Source organism: Culex pipiens, chromosome 2 (genome assembly GCF_016801865.2).
Source record: "Culex pipiens pallens isolate TS chromosome 2, TS_CPP_V2, whole genome shotgun sequence".
Classification (NCBI taxonomy): Eukaryota; Metazoa; Arthropoda; class Insecta; order Diptera; family Culicidae; genus Culex; species Culex pipiens.
This window is the reverse complement of record NC_068938.1, coordinates 53,147,151-53,163,619: the sequence shown is the minus strand read 5'-3', so window position 1 is coordinate 53,163,619 and position 16,469 is coordinate 53,147,151. Positions and strand designations below refer to the sequence as shown.

At 38.1% G+C, this 16,469-nt stretch overlaps 1 protein-coding gene across 2 annotated transcripts in view; it reads left to right on the top strand.

Annotated features, from left to right (window-relative positions):
- LOC120426235 (kinesin-like protein CG14535) overlaps window positions 1-16,469 on the top strand; it is a 293,320-nt gene that overhangs the window by 225,540 nt on the left and 51,311 nt on the right. The window lies entirely within an intron of this gene.

The following is a 16,469-nucleotide window of genomic DNA, read 5'->3' as shown; positions in this document are numbered from 1 at the left end:
CCCTCGGGCGACGTAGAATCGTAAAAGTTCTTGCTAAGAAGTTCAAAGTTTGCGACTTGTTTGGCTGGTACCACGTCGCGTCGTCGTCGGTGGTGGCTTTAGCCACCTTAACTTTAAAACTAAGTTTAGAAGCAATCCACTTGAGCGGCAAGTTGAGCTCTCGAGAGGGAGGTGAAAACTAATCTGATTGAAATCGCGGGAAATGCCTCAATTGATGCTCTCCTTTGGTTGATTCGGTTGGGAAAGTTTAAATCTACGATAGGACGATTCTGTTGTCAAGTTTGAAGTTTGAGAGGTGACAGAACGTGTATTGTTTGTGGTTGTAGTAAGATTGAGTATCTCTTGATAATTTTGAAGCCAATTTGAAGTTTAAATTTTTATAGTGTTGAATCCAGGGCTGCGGAGTCGGGTCATATTTCAAGCGACTCCAACTCCGACTCCGACTCCAGCTTTCTGAGATTAGTCGACTCCGACTCCGACTCCGGCTCCGGCTTTCAGCTCCAACCGACTCCGACTCCGACTCCAACTCCGTTTTAGTTTATACATTATTGAATTACGTTATTGAAACAGAAATCAAAAAATATCTCCAGTTTTGAAGGCATTTCAGAATAACAGTTTGGTAAGTAAATTTGGATTTATTTATTCAACCTCAAATTTTCATTAAATTTATCAAAAGCTAAAATATTAAATTGTTATTTTTTGAATGATCATTATCAGAAAGCTGGCCTTAATGATCGATTTAACATATAAATTCAATTTGCTCTCTTTTAGGCTGGCATATAAAAGGAGCACAGTGCCTATAAAAGTTACCTTGTTTTATCTTAAATAGCAATTTTAAATGAAACTATTTTTTAAAGCTACTTAGATTTTTTAAGACATCACGCCATGGCTGAAGAAGATTATTATTACAAATCAATGTATCTTAAAAATCTTCTTGGTGAGGACGCTTAAGGGGTTCTATTCAAATATCCGTGATCTGGAAAATAATTTACTTAGGAATTTTAGATTTATTTTAATTTTAATTTTTTTTATATATTTAAAAGGAGACACGCGCATATTCAAAAATTATTTCAAAATTAGTTGCAACTTTTTTTTGATATTTTTTTCAGTTTAAAAAAAATTAAGCGCGACGCTTCGATTTTTTTTTGTACTTAGTTATAAACAAAATGCGCATGTTGTGTTCCAAGTAATAGATTGCTAAAATCATGGATTATTTGTTGGAAGAGTTATACTGCCAGTAACGTTTTTTTTTCAAAAACAGTGATTACTATTTTTAATCTTTTTATGTACCTCGTATCTTTTTCCCTGAAAATTGATTTACTTAAAACCTTAAGACAATTGCTACCGGGGTATAAGATGATTGTGTACGTACTTTTTTCAGAAAGAACTGGATTATATTTGGTCAAATTTGAATTGAAAAGGTACATAAATATAGGCAATAGGAAGCAGTCAAGAATCAATTTAATATATCTGACAACAAAACCAAGAATGTTTTTAATTTTATTGAGTTATGATGAAAATACATACTTGGGTAAGAGGCTATCATTTAGTGATCATAGATCTAAAAAATGGGAACGCAGCGCATGCGTCTTGAAAAACAATTAAAAATATAAGAAGTTTTGTAAGTTAAGCTGTTTTATAGCAAATACTGAAAAATAAAATCGTAGCCGGGACCGTGGTGTAGGGGTAAGCGTGATTGCCTCTCACCCAGTCGGCCTGGGTTCGATCCCAGACGGTCCCGGTGGCATTTTCGAGACGAGATTTGTCTGATCACGCCTTCCGTCGGACGGGAAGTAAATGTTGGCCCCGGACTAACCTAAAAGGTTAGGTCGTTAGCTCAATCCAGGTGTAGGAGTCGTCTCCCTGGGTCCTGTCTCTGTGGAGTCGCTGGTGGGCAGTTGGACTAACAATCCAAAGGTCGTCAGTCCGAATCCCGGGGTGGATGGAAGCTAAGGTGCAAAAAGAGGTTTGCAATTGCCTCAACAATCAAGCCTTCGGACACCTAGCTTAGAGTAGGAATCTCGCAATCGAGAACGCCAAGGCAATGCTGTAGAGCGAATAATTTGATTTTTGATTTTTTTGAAAAATAAAAATAAAAAATATTTTTGTTGAATTTAAGATAACTCCGACTCCGACTCCAACTCCGGGTTATCAGAAATGTTCAGCTCCGACTCCGACTCCGACTCCAGCTAATAAAATTTAGCCGACTCCGGCTCCGACTCCGACTCCAGCTGTTCGAGTTTAGACGACTCCGACTCCGACTCCGACTCCAGGTCTCCAAAAAGACCCGACTCCACCGACTCCGGCTCCGACTCCGACTCCGACTCCACAGCCCTGGTTGAATCAAACTATTCAAAAAAAAAAACAAAATTTTCGTTCAACTTTTAAAGCAGCACCTCCATTTGCTCCTTACAAGCAAACCTTCACCTCGTGAGCAAATATTTGCCCAAGCCCATAATTACACCGTGTCTAAGTAGCAGCGCAAGAGCAACAAAAAAACTTGTCCCGAGGTGCCCAAATTACCGTCCTGCCAGAGCCCTGTGACCTGACCTGGGAGCCCCGAGAGAGTGAGGTCAGACACGGGCCATTTTCCGCCCCTTTCGTTATTGCGTGATTGGGCCAATTATGGTTATGCTTTATGATTATTATTTTATAAATACCACCTGACTGGCGGCTGGCCGTTGGGCCGAAACTTTTCTTTGGGTTCGCTTTTTGGCGCGAAAAAGGCTCGACGACCAAACCAAACAACCGCCGGAAACGGAAACGCCAACCTTTGTTAGCGGTGGGTGCGCCGCCAGGTTCTTCGCTATAAGAATGGTAATTGTGGAGCCCATTGTGCTATAAAGGTGGAATTTTTATTGGTCTCGATTGCCTTTGAATGGCCATAAAGTTGTATTTTAAGCACGTGTTTACACTTGATTTGGGGGTGCAATTTGTTGCTGGCTTTATGGCACCTTAACGGAATAATTAATTAAGTCTTCAGCCAAACAAACACGACTGGATAACTTTCAAAACTGGCAAATGACACTAATTGAATTTCGTGCACCTGATTGTCCTAGATTCAGTTCTGCATGCAGCAAATAAAAAGCAAGCAAACCCCAAGTCATCCGACGGCAATCGCCAACTGCCAGCTCCAGACCGTTAATTAAGGTCACACGAAATCCCATCACCATCAACGGCAGTTCGCTTTTCCACTTTGACCCCCACCCTCGACTCGACTCATGAAAATTGTAAACAGTGGCGCAAAGTTGGCAAAGGAAACATCACATCACCAGGAGGTGGGTCGAAAGAAATACCTCTGCTGCAGTGAGAACGTCAATTTGAGCCATCAGGTACGGTTCCAGGGTTTTCAGCGACGACAGAATCGACGACAGACCGACGACTTTGTGTTTGTGTGTGTGGGAAGTGGTTAGGTGAGAACGATACGACCGGTGTCACACGAGGAAGGTGCTTTTTGCAAGTCGGAAAAGTTTAGAGGAGGAAAATTTGGAAAAAGTATAGCAATTCTAGAGTGGTTACGCACATGAAGAAAATCTCAAAATTTCATATCACAGAAAATTTATTAAAATCGTTAAAAAGATGATTTTTAATCACTTCTGGAAATTTCTTTACCAAATATTGAGCCGATTTTTACAATGCATGCTTAAACAACAAAATAATTCAAATGAAATGATAAAACATGTATATAATCCTTCAATCCGGGACCGTGGTGTAGGGGTAAGCGTGGTTGCCTCTCACCCAGTCGGCCTGGGTTCGATCCCAAACGGTCCCGGTGGCATTTTTCGAGACGAGATTTGTCTGATCACGCCTTCCGTCGGATGGGGAAGTAAATGTTGGCCCCGGTCTAACCTAGAGGTTAGGTCGATAGCTCAGTCCAGGTGTAGGAGTCGTCTCCCTGGGTCCTGTCTCGGTGGAATCGCTGGTAGGGCAGTTGGACTAACAATCCAAAGGTCGTCAGTTCGAATCCCGGGGTGGATGGAAACTAAGGTGTAAAAAGAGGTTTGCATTTGCCTCAACAATCAAGCCTTCGAACATCTAGTTTCGAGTAGGAATCTCGCAATCGAGAACGCCAAGGTTATGCTGTAGAGCGAATAATTTGATTTGATTTTTTGAATCCTTTAATCAAAAAGTTCCAATATTCAATCAGAATTTGCAATCCAAAAAACATTTGTTTAATAAATTTTCATGAAAAAAAAATCGCAGCCATCAAAAACACTTAGAGGAAATCTACTCATTCCCATCACTCTAAGTGACAGTTCATAATAATGCTCGATAATCCGGGGTGTCTCTTGAAATTTACTAAAACCTGGAACACCAACAACTAGAACAACTTTTTTATGAACAATTCTTTTTAATTTGACTTTTACTAAACACTATTCCTATTCCTTTTATATGCATTTTACAAAAATATTTAAATAGTCTATTTTAATCAGACGAGACTTCACTGGAGTAAACGCAATTTCTATTCTCAGCAGAATTTTTTTCTTTCAGCGCTCTTTTGGGTCTGCTTAGTGCTGCCATTTGTGAGGAAATTTTGAGCGAACAGTCACTAAAAGTGGCATTTATAAGGAAAGTTTCCTGGCATCACTGACTCGCTTTTACACGCTCTGCTGGTGGTATGGGTGTCCAGCCTTTGTTCTTTATTTGCCTTCGCTTCTCACTCGGTTTTCTTTAATCTTCGACGAGAATAGGTAAAACGTCAAGTAACTCAGGGTGTTTGTTTTTTGAAAGCGGTTGCTGGTTATAGCGACTTTCGTTAAGCCGTTTAGCTCTCATCTTGTGTGTGAACAAGTGTAGGGGAGAGTGGGGAGACTTGATCCTCAGGGACACTTGATCCCAAGCCTGTATCTCGTCAGCATGTGGGTAAAACAATCAGTTTTGTTCTAGAAAGTTGTGCGAAATTGACTAAAACTCATTGTAGAAAACAAAGAATAAAATTAAAAAATGTTTAGATTGAGTTACACACATTTTTCTAAAAAGTGCTGCAAAAAACTTCCAAGAGATCTTTTTTCTTTGTTTTGATAAGTATAGAAAACACTCAAAAATTATTCAAAAAAATATTTTTTATACATGAATTGTTTGATAAACTTATAAACTACGAAACCCTTACGCATTTGACGTTAAATTTATCGTCATACTATTTTTACAATCAATTGTTTAAAAAAGTGCGTTTAGGGAGACTTGATCCCTGCATTTTTACAGTCACTGGAATCAGCCTCAAGATTAAATAATTGGGTTGGGTTTTCGTACATAGTTGCCTTTAGTATAGTTGTACATAACTTACTGCAGTTTGAATCATTTTTCAAAAGTTTTGTAAACAAAAATTACCAGCTTTTGTAAACATGCTCAATTTTGGTCTAAAAAAGAAAATTTTAAGTTTTTAAATATTTTGCATGCTAAACTTGTTATATTTTGAACACAAACGTACAGGTTTAATGTGAAATTGCTGTAACTTATAGAAAATTAAAATTTTGGATGAATAAGAAACATTTTGTTGAGATTTCTTCAAAATGTTGAAAGGGGGATCAAATTACCCCCAACATTTTGAAAATGCCGGTTTAAATTAATAAAACGCTTGGCGTGATTCGAAGAGTTTATCTGATGAAATACCCTTATCAGCCAAACATAGTTGAATGTTTAAGCTTTCAATTTATGCAAAAAGTGCATAGTTTTGTGAGAAATTGACAGAGTTATGTGCGATACAAAAAAAGGGGATCAAGTCTCCCCACTCTCCCCTACAATCAAAGTGATGAAAAATGGTGCCGCCAAATAGAAATTTTAATAATAAATGCATTAAATTAAATCTTGTTCACAGAAAAAAAAAAGTTGAATTTTGGAATGTTGAAAATTTGGTTGGTTCAATATTACCTCTTTTTTGTATAATATTACATAAAAAATGTGTAAAAATGTGGACCTGATGTAAATTCACCGAAAAGTGATGTAAATTCGCCAGTTCCAGATGCGATATTTCACATTTTTTAGACAAAAAAATTGTCATCATTACCTGATGAATATTACCGTCATATTTTTGGTATAAATTTGTATGTTTTCTCGAGGCGGAGCTGTTGCTGGTAAGTTAATGGCCTAAACAGTTTTTTTAGCTTTAATCGAGCATCAAACTGCCCATTTGCCGAAGATAGGCGACTGTCGAAAAAAGCTGTATTTCCCCTAAATGAGCCTTTCTTAATCAATTCCTTAAGAAGCTATGAACGGAAAATAGATAGCCTATCATTATTCAAATAATCAGGACGAAATCTCGGAAAAGAATATTTTTAAAATTTCAAAACTCCAAGATACGTTTTTATGACAATATAATACTTTTATCAGAGCAATTAAAGAAACGATTTATTTTACCAGCATCAGGCTCGTCAAGGAATGGATGAATTTAAAAAATGATTAAATCAAATCAAAACAAGGTTTTTTTCGCTGCTCCATTTTGAAAATACTGGAAAATAAATCAAACAAGTTCAAATTTAAAATTAAATACTTTTTATTAATTTAATCTGAAGTGCTTTTCTATCAGCTTTGGGCTTTGAAATAAACTTGGTCAGATGTAAGTTTATATGTTTCTTAAACACGAGCAAAAAGAAGCAAATCAAAACATTGCCATATCTCCTAAAAATTGGTGATACCATGGGCTTTGAAGGATTAAAAACTTTAATTTAACATTATTTTGCTTGTTCAACAGTTTGAAATGCACGATTTTCAAGATTTTATTTTTACGTTTGTTCGCCGACGACACATCAATCTTCTATAACGGAGTAGGGGAGAAATACGCTACTGTTGTAGAACAATTGCAACAGAGGATCAAGGCAGATCTTGAATTGCTCAACGACTACTTCTGCTCCAATCTCCTGTCAATGAACCTCACCAAAACGAAGTACATGTTGGTACACTCGCCCTGGATACCGATCCCCGCTCACGAACCAGTTATTGTTTGTAACCGAGTTGTCGAGGAAGTCTTCAGCTTCGAATTCCTTGGACTAACGCTGGACAGCACGATGAGTTGGGCAGCTCACGTGGATCTTCTGAAGCGCAAGCTGTCATCCCTGTGCGGCGTGCTGAGGAAGACATCATCGTTCTTGCCGACATCTGCGCTGAAAAAGCTCTACTTTGCGCTGATCCACTCCAGATTGCAATACCTAATCGCCAACTGGGGACATGCCCAAGAATCGTGCCTTCAAAAACTGCAAGTCATCCAAAACAGATGCCTCAAAATCGTGTTCCGAAGACCCTTCCTCTATCCTACCCGCCTTTTGTACAATGATCCGAAAGATTCCATACTTCCTGTACGAGCAATGCACGAGTTCCAAATGTTATTGCACATTCGGAAAAACATCAACTCTCCCGACGTTACACTTGTCCGGCGAAGAATGCATGAAGGTCGTGCGAGTAGACAAGCTGGACACTTCTATTTGGTCAGAGCCAGAACCGAATTCGGCCGAAAGAAGATTGCGTTCATCGGAAGCAAGCTATACAACGCCCTCCCACAATCCTGTAAAGACTCACCTACATTTATCAACTTTAAAAAAACCCTGCGCGCCCACCTCAAGTCGAAAGTGTTACTTTATCTACCGAGAAGCTCACACTAAAAGAATTTTATGCTTTTTCGTTTCCGCCACCCACCGCCTGCCACCCACCGCCCGCCGCCAGCCGCCCACCAACAACCGCCTGCCACCAGCCGCCCACCAAATACCGCCCGCCACCCACCACCCACCGCAAACAACCCATCAACAGTCGCCCAACACACCATATACGCAACCACAGTAGAATAGTTAAAGAATAGTAATAATTTAGTTGTAATTAATGGCAACAAAATCCCTTAAAAGAGCTTAGCTCACTGGGATTTGCCAACCTGCAAAGTGCTAACAGTAATGATTGTTAAAAATAATAAAATACGTAGCTACCGAGCCTAACTCTTCAAAAAGAGTAGGTGAATGTTTCCAGCAATCAACGCTGTGAAGTGCGAAATTCGGTTTAAAAAAAAAAAAAAAAAAAAAAAAAAAAAAAAAAAAAAAAAAAAAAAAAAAATATTTGCTGAACAGTTGGTGTAAATTTTGTTAGAAATGTTATTCCTATGAGTGTTTCATTCTGGTCTACGGAAACTATTTGAACATTATTTGAAATAAAAAGTATTAAAACAAATTTTCGGGTTTATAAACCCTTTAAATCATTACAAAAAGCATAAACCATTTTTTGTCAGTTTATGCATTCTTTCTTAAATTATGGCAACTTGGACTTTACAAATAATGTGTGTACTGTGTAGCTTTCAAAGCATTATTTTATTTGATTTTACACTTTTATTAGCATAAAACAAACGAAAAACGAAAAAATTATCAAGTTTTGGCATGATTTTAAATTGAGAAAAGTTTAGTTATTTAAATTGTGGATTCTGGCAGTTTTTGAGATTTTTTTTCTAACATGACATTTCTTTGAAAATATATGGGGAATTAGAGCGGTTCGCTTCTTCTACATATTATATGCAATTTTTGGACCAAGTAACCTTCGTCAGTTAAATGATCTCCAAGTATGGAGTTTAAGGAGTTGTTGTTGTTTTTTTTTTGTTATATATTAGTTATTTTACGATCCTCGGTCCCAACCTGGTCACAGCACCTTAAAGGACCAAATAAAAATAAGTTATGAATAAAAAAAAATGCAATTTTTGGGTTTTAGATGAACCATTGTGCCCTATCTATTTTTTAAATAATACAAAGTGCAAGTTTTTTTAAGTGACTCAAAAGTTCAGTTGAGTCGGCAGTTGAGCCGTTTTGGAGGAATTTATTCTCAGAAAAACGATGGTCCTTAAAATGAGTCATGGAGAAAAAAGTAACCTACACGGATAGAAATCATGTAAGCAAATCCGGTAAATGTGTGTTGTTGAATTCAATTTTCCAAAATCGTCAAAAAAAATCCGATTTTGGGAACAATGTTGTCAGTTTTCAAAAAAGTAATTTACAACGATATCGAACAAAATGATGAATTCCTGAGACACCGTAGTTTGAAAATGGAGGTCTTTTGCAACTAACCGCAAAAAGGGCAAAATTTTGGGGTGGTGTCAAAAAAGAATGGGTTTTCCAATTTGGATCAAAATCAGGATTCTTGCTTGTTTTGATGGTATCTACAGCTCCCTAGTGGATCAAAAAATGATCAACAAAATTAATCAACTTTTACACTGAAACTGGAGGGAATGATTTGTTTAAAAAAAAAATAGATTCATTTAAGAACAAAGTTTTTTTTCCTAACCTGAAACAAAACAAAAAGCAGCAAAAACTCCACTAAAAACTCCTGCAAAAAAAACCCGTCTGCACAATCATTGCAGATATCATCACCATTCTCCATTCCCAGACCACGATCACGTACACTGTGACCGCTGGCTCACAGCAAGAAAGCGAACACTAATGAGTTGATGACTTTTTTCAGTGTTTCTACCTCTAATCTCTGTTTGTTTGAACTGTCATCAGCTTAGTATTTTTTTCCTACCGCACTCAAATTTAAATCAATACCATTCTGTCGACAAGTTGTCACCATTCTCTGTGTAGAACAACGCCGCAAAACCTCAGAGAACGACTTCAAGCTCAAAAGAAGAAAAAAAAAAGCTCAAAAAGCTCTAACAAACTTGACTCGACTTTTCTCTAACTGGCAGCCACTCTGCCGCACACAGCTCCCGCCAGCAGGAGGAAATTTCTTTTGTAAACTTTTTATCGCGTTATTTAATTTGAAGAAATTTTCGTGCCTTTTTGTGCGCGAGGTTTTTCCTCGTTTTTTTTTCCTCTCCACTGCTCTGTGAACAAGTCGGTAGAACAAAGGTACACCGTTTTTTGTGTGCTCGCTCGGATTTTCCTTTCCGCAAAGTGGGTGTTTCCGGGTGAGACCAGAGCCAAATTGAATGGAAATTGAATGAATGGAAACTGAAACCAAGGTAGCAGCACACCTTTTGATTTTCTCGACTCCACCAACCGCGGTGTGGATGCTTCAGGTGATTTAATTTTGTGTTTATTTAATTTGAAATGAGTGACTCGCAACTTTTGGACGAGTTGGAGCGGTGGTGGAAGGGGATGGCGTTGGAAAATGTGACTGACGGACTGACTATTCGCCGTTGGTGGGTTCCGGGAGGTGGGAGGCGAATTTGGCGGTTGATGGTCGTAATTGAGTTGGGTTTGATTTGGAAGTTTACGTTTTTTGCCTCTCTGCCGGGATGACTTTTCCGAGCGGTTGGTACAACGAGAGCGGTGATGGTGACGTTTTCGTTTGTGGAAGGTGGAATTGTGTCAATCATTACAGTGCTGTTTTTCCGTGAAGTTTGTGTCTGGTTTTTGGTAATTGAAAAGGAGTTTTGAAGTGGGTACTTTAATGTTTTAAATGAGTTTCAAGAAGATTGAAGCATTAACCTAGAGATTTTACAGATAATGACTTTAAATGTTATTTAAATTCAAGGCAAAGATTTTACGACCAATTTCTAATTGAAACATTTCCAACCACAATTACTTTCCATCCCTTCATAAAAGCATGACACCTCAAACCCTCTTCACAAAGTGCACCATCCTTGTCGAACAAACCGATAAATTTTACATTAAGTGGATATTTTCCATTACCCATCCGACATTTTCACAATTCTCCCAGTCATGACCATTTGCCAGGGACCGGTCACCCCGTACCCGGTTGTAGGACACTGTCAGTCGACCACTTCTTAAATAAATAAACTGACTCTGCTGTGTTTCTGATTCTGCTGCCAGCGTCGTCCTCGGTGACGGTGACTACTGCAGACTTAATGTCTTCAGCTGGCTGGCTGGTAAAACTGACATTACCGGCCGGCAAACCAGGACTGCATTAATCGTATCACATTTTAATTCAAGTTTCCAACGCCACGTTACTGTGAGGTTGAGTTCATCTGAAATTTATTTTTGATTTGATGAAATTACATAAAAAATCAGGGATCTTGAACAAAAATTGAAAAATTATGAGCGCAACTTTTTTGGAAATATCTTCATTGAAATAGGGTAATTCTCTACCAACTCACACGAAATTGGGGTAAGTTGCCCCGACCCCTCTTCGATTTGCGTGAAACTCTGTCCTATGGGGTAACTTTTGTCCCTGATCACGAATCCGAGGTCCGTTTTTTGATATCTCGTGACGGAGGGGCGGTATGACCCCTTCAACTTTTGAACATGCGAAAAAAGAGGCGTTTTTCAATAATTTGCAGCCTGAAACGGTGATGAGATCGAAATTTGGTGTCAAAGGGACTTTTATGTAAAATTAGACGCCCGATTTGATGGCGTACTCAGAATTCCGAAAAAACGTATTTTTCATCGAAAAAAACACTAAAAAAATTTTAAAATTTCTCCCATTTCCGTTACTCGACTGTAAAATTTTTTGGAACGTGTCATTTTATGGGAAATTTAATGTTCTTTTCGAATCTACATTAACCCAGAAGGGTCATTTTTTCATTTAGAACAAAATTTTTCATTTTAAAATTTCGTGTTTTTTCTAACTTTGCAGGGTAATTTTTTAGAGTGTAATAATGTTCTACAAAGTTTTAGAGCAGACAATTACAACAATTTTGATACCTAAACCGCGATTTTACGAAAAAAAGTTTTGAAAAAGTTGCTTTTTGCTGTTTCGTCGTCCGTGTCTGTCGCGGGTGACTATGAACGGCCATGATCGACGACGACCAACTTTTTCAAAACTTTTTTTTCGTAAAATCGCGATAACTCGTGATGTTTATAAGCAAACCCCTTATGTTTGTATATCAAATTTTTTTTAATTGTCATCTCTACAACTTTGTAGAACATTATTATACTATAAAAAAAACCCTGCAAAGTTAGAAAAAAACACGAAATTTTAAAATGAAAAATTTTGTTCTAAATGAAAAAATGACCCTTCTGGGTCAATGTAGTTTCAAAAAGTACATTAAATTTCCCTTAAACTGACATGTTCCAACAAATTTACAGTCGAGTAACAGAAAATGGGAGACATTTTAAAACTTTTTTAGTGTTTTTTTTCGATGAAAAATACGTTTTTTCGGAATTCTGAGTACGCCATCAAATCGGGCGTCTAATTTTACATAAAAGTCCCTTTGACACCAAATTTATATCTCTTAACCGTGTCAGGATGCAAATTATTGAAAAACACCTCTTTTTTCGCATGTTCAAAAATGGAAGGGGTCGTACCGCCCCTCCGTCACGAGATATCAAAAAACGGACCTCGTGTTCGTGATCAGGGACAAAAGTTACAAAAGTTAGGACAAAGTTTCACGCAAATCGAAGAGGGGTCGGGGCAACTGCTGTGTGAGTTGGCGAAGAATTACCCAATAGTTAAAAAAAAAAAAATATTGGGGAAATATACATTGAAAAATAATCAATGTTGGCTAAGATATTGTAAGTGATTCTTTCTGAAAATAATTTCTCTGATCATTGTATGTTAAGAATACACATAAACAGTGAAAGTCATTGCATCCTTCCTCTTCCAATTTTGTTTAAATTCTCTGACCAATCTTAAATGTACAAATAGTCATGGTAACACTTCATTATGATGACATTATTTAAGAGATGGTATAAAATTAATATGTTGCCAGTTGAGCAATTCTCCTAAAATAACGAACAACCCTTTACAAAACTGAAATTCCAAAAGAAGTATTTTTAAATTATTGATTTTTTTTGTATTTGTTTTACGGGACGAAACCCACAATTTTGAAGAAAAAAAAACTGTTTGTTGCAAAAATAGGTAAATTAAACATTTAAAAATCATAATTGCAATCTATAAGTACTGTAATTTTTTTTAGACAATTTTCAATTTAAGTAATTTCAAGCCTAATTTATGGCAAAAATGTGAATAAAATTGACTTTTTGTTTTTGAATAAATCAAGAAATTCAAAACTTTTTTCAAATTTTACGTTGACTGCTATTATTTTATTTAATGTAGCATCTTTTTTTATAGACATTTTCAAAAAAATAAGCTTTTCTAGTCATGTCATATAAAAAATATAAAAGAATTATATTTATAAAAGACACATTAAAATAGAATCACATTGTAATATAAAATTGTAGTTAGTTTAAAATCCAAAACTCAACAAAAATAAAAAATATATGTAATTTTCAATTTCTTCTATATTTTTCAAAGTTTTTGTCCCTCGGCTCTGGCCGCGGTCAAAAGGGGGCAAAAAAAATAAAAAATATAAAAAAAATGAATTTTAAACAAGTTAATTTGTTTTGCAATCATTAGTTTTAATAAAAAGTAAGATTAGACGAAAACATTATTTTTAGCGAAAAAAAGCTTTATGCAATACTAAACTTTGAAAATTTTCAAAAATTCAAAAGATTGGCATGCTGAATGATAAAAACGATTCTGAACGCAGGGGAATGCATTTTTAATTATTTTAACTTTTTTTGCATTGAAATTTTGATGGTTTTAGAAAAAAATATGTTTTGGCATTTATTTTTTCAGACCGATTTCGAAAGGGAGATAAAAACTTTAAATAAAATGAATTCCCGAGATTTGAATGATTTATAAGGCCATACTTAAAACATCAGGCGGGAATTTGTATAATCACAGGGAGGAGTGTCTTGAAACCTCAAACGACTTATCTCAACAAACATTACCGGATGGTCCTTCTCTTACACCGATAAACACGCAAATACTCAAACTAACGACCGATCAGGACGACCGAGAAAAGTATACGAACGAGATCGCGACGTACATCAAGCACCAGGAACTAGATTGAATTCATTCCCTGTTCAACTTTCGTTGGGTTTGGTCGTCTTTCGAGCTAGCTTAGCGCGTTTTTGACGGTGTTTTGTCAACTTTCGCCGACGGCCATGGCGGCGGCCGCGACGGTGGAGAGTGAGTGGACGGAGCACAGGGCTGAGAATGGAAGGACGTTCTACTGGAACGCGGCTTTGAGGAAAAGTGTGTGGGAGAAACCGGACGGGTTTCAACCCAAGACGCAGGCGGCGACGGGCATGGAGGTGGAAGACTCCGAAGGAGGAGGAGAGGACGGGGGCGAATTTCGTCCCGTGGTCAAGGTTCGCCGCAGGAAGGCTAAGGAGGAGATCAACGTCGGCGATGGCGGCAACGACGGCGATGTGGAGAAACTGCTCAGCAACAACAAGTTCAGCCCGCTAGCGGAGGAGAGCAACAACAACAACAACAATGCGAACCCAGCAGCAGAAAAAACCATCCCCGTGGTACCAGCAACCGGCAAGTCGGCCGGGGAGAAGAAGCAGCCGCCGCTGGTGGTGAAAGAAACGAGCTTCGCCCGCCTTGCGAAGGTGATGTCGTCATGTAATGTCCAGCCGGAACACAAACTGACGCGGTACGGCACCAAAATTACGTGCTTCTCGAGCGACGACTTCGACACGGTGCAAGCTCACCTGAAGAAGAACAAGGTGCAGTTCTACACGCACGGAAAGCGCAGTGCGAGACCGCACCGGGTAGTAATGCGAGGTCTCCCGAACGTGGAACCGGATTACATCAAGGAGCTGCTCAAGACGGAACATCAGCTGGACGTCTTGGCAGTACACGCCATCAGGCGGAAGCAGCAGCTTCCCGCCATCGATGAGACGCCTTTCATCGTGCTTTTTCCCAAGGGGCACACCAGTATCAAGGAGTTGAGTAGCAAGGTAAAGAAAGTGGGACCAGTCGTCGTCCGGTGGGTGGCCTACCGGAACAAAGAACAGCACGTGACCCAGTGCAAGAACTGCTTGCAGTTCGGTCACGGAACCAGTAACTGCCATCTCAAGCCAAGGTGCAGCAGCTGTGGGGGTGCCCACAGCACGGAAAAGTGCAAAGCAGAAGAAACGCAAGCCAAGAAGTGTGTCAACTGCTCTGGATCCCACGAGGGTCTGGACCGCAGCTGTCCCAAACGTGCGCAGTTCATCCAGTCGAGGCAGCAGGCGTCCAAGCCGAAGCCGCCAGCATGGAAGAAGGACAAACAGACTCCGGCAGGAGCCGCGTTCACCGCGGCGGATTTTCCTCCGCTACCTGGAGCGGTGCCGTCCGTCGGGACGGAAGATAAACATCCTCGTCCCGCAGGAAGAAGTCGAGAAAATACTGGCGCCGGCGCCGGTGCAACCCCGAAGGAGCAACAAGGTGAACGGAAGCTGTACAGCGAGTCGGAGCTGTGGACCATTTACCGGGAATACAGAGTTCGCTTGAGCCAGTGCAAGACACCCGAGGAACAGATTGACGTGATCGCACACTTGCTGACACATGGCACGAGAAAATAATCATCTTATTCAATTACTGTTTTTATTTTACTATTTATTATTTTTGTACTAATGATCCTCGGTCCTAACCTGGTCACAGCACCTAAAAAGACCTAATAAAAATAAGTTATGAAGAAAAAAAAAAAAACTAGATTGAATTTGGAATAGAAATGAGGATAACGATTGGAAACTCAACGGAAATCAATTTTTTCGAAGAAATATTATATTCTAACTATATTATCCTTACAATGGATTTTTAGACCTTTTCAAATATTATACTTCAAAGGAATTTTAAATACAGGTTTGTATAGTTCTCCAAAAATAACAATTAATCGAAAGATATTTTAAATAAAGATAGTTGGTTTTTTCAACATGTGATAATTGTTTATTTATTTATTCAAGAAATGTGTTATAATATTTGCATAATATAAGCATTGGCCTTAAATGTAAGCTTAAATCGAAAATTTTAAATTATCATGTTTGACTTCGAGATAAACTCAATTTCACAAAATTGCATCAAAACGGACATTTTTGAAAATTTCAACCTAAAAATGATTATAACCTGATAACGGTGCACTTTTTCGTAAAGGCAATTTTTTCATCAGAAATTTGATTTGAAATGAATTATAAAATTGTGTTTTTTTTCAGATTAACGGTACAAATCAACCATAGCTTTTGCACCCAGATTTCAGTTACAGACATTTTAGTATCTTCAATACTACGGGAACTATCGATATAATTTTTTATTCATCCCCTAAATTACTGTCTTCGTAGTTATTTACAACAAAGTTTGACTATTTTTACAATCAGATTCTTGCAGGATTGGGTCCGTAACTTTGACAATTTTGGAAAAAGAAGACAACAACTTCCTTGGTTGCTGTGCACCCTTAAACTCTGAGCCAAATACCTTTTTAAGTCCCCTAAAATATATAAAATCGTAATAATTGAAAGAAATTTTGGTAATTGGTAACAATTTTTTTTAGATTACTGTGGTCATTCAGTTTATAGCAATGATTATTTCATGCCCCTTGATTTTGTTTTGTTTTAGCATTTGTATTAACCTAAAAAGGTCAATAAATGAGCAACATTTCCTAGAAATTCTACAGAATTACTTTGGTTTAAATACACAGTATACCAAAAATACTTTTTTTATTTCTTAATCAAATACTTCACAATTTCAACAAAAAAATCACAGTTGTGAACAAATTACTCCACTCGAACAGTCTCACTTGCGGCCCGCCACCCCAAATGGTCGTTCCGGGAAAACAG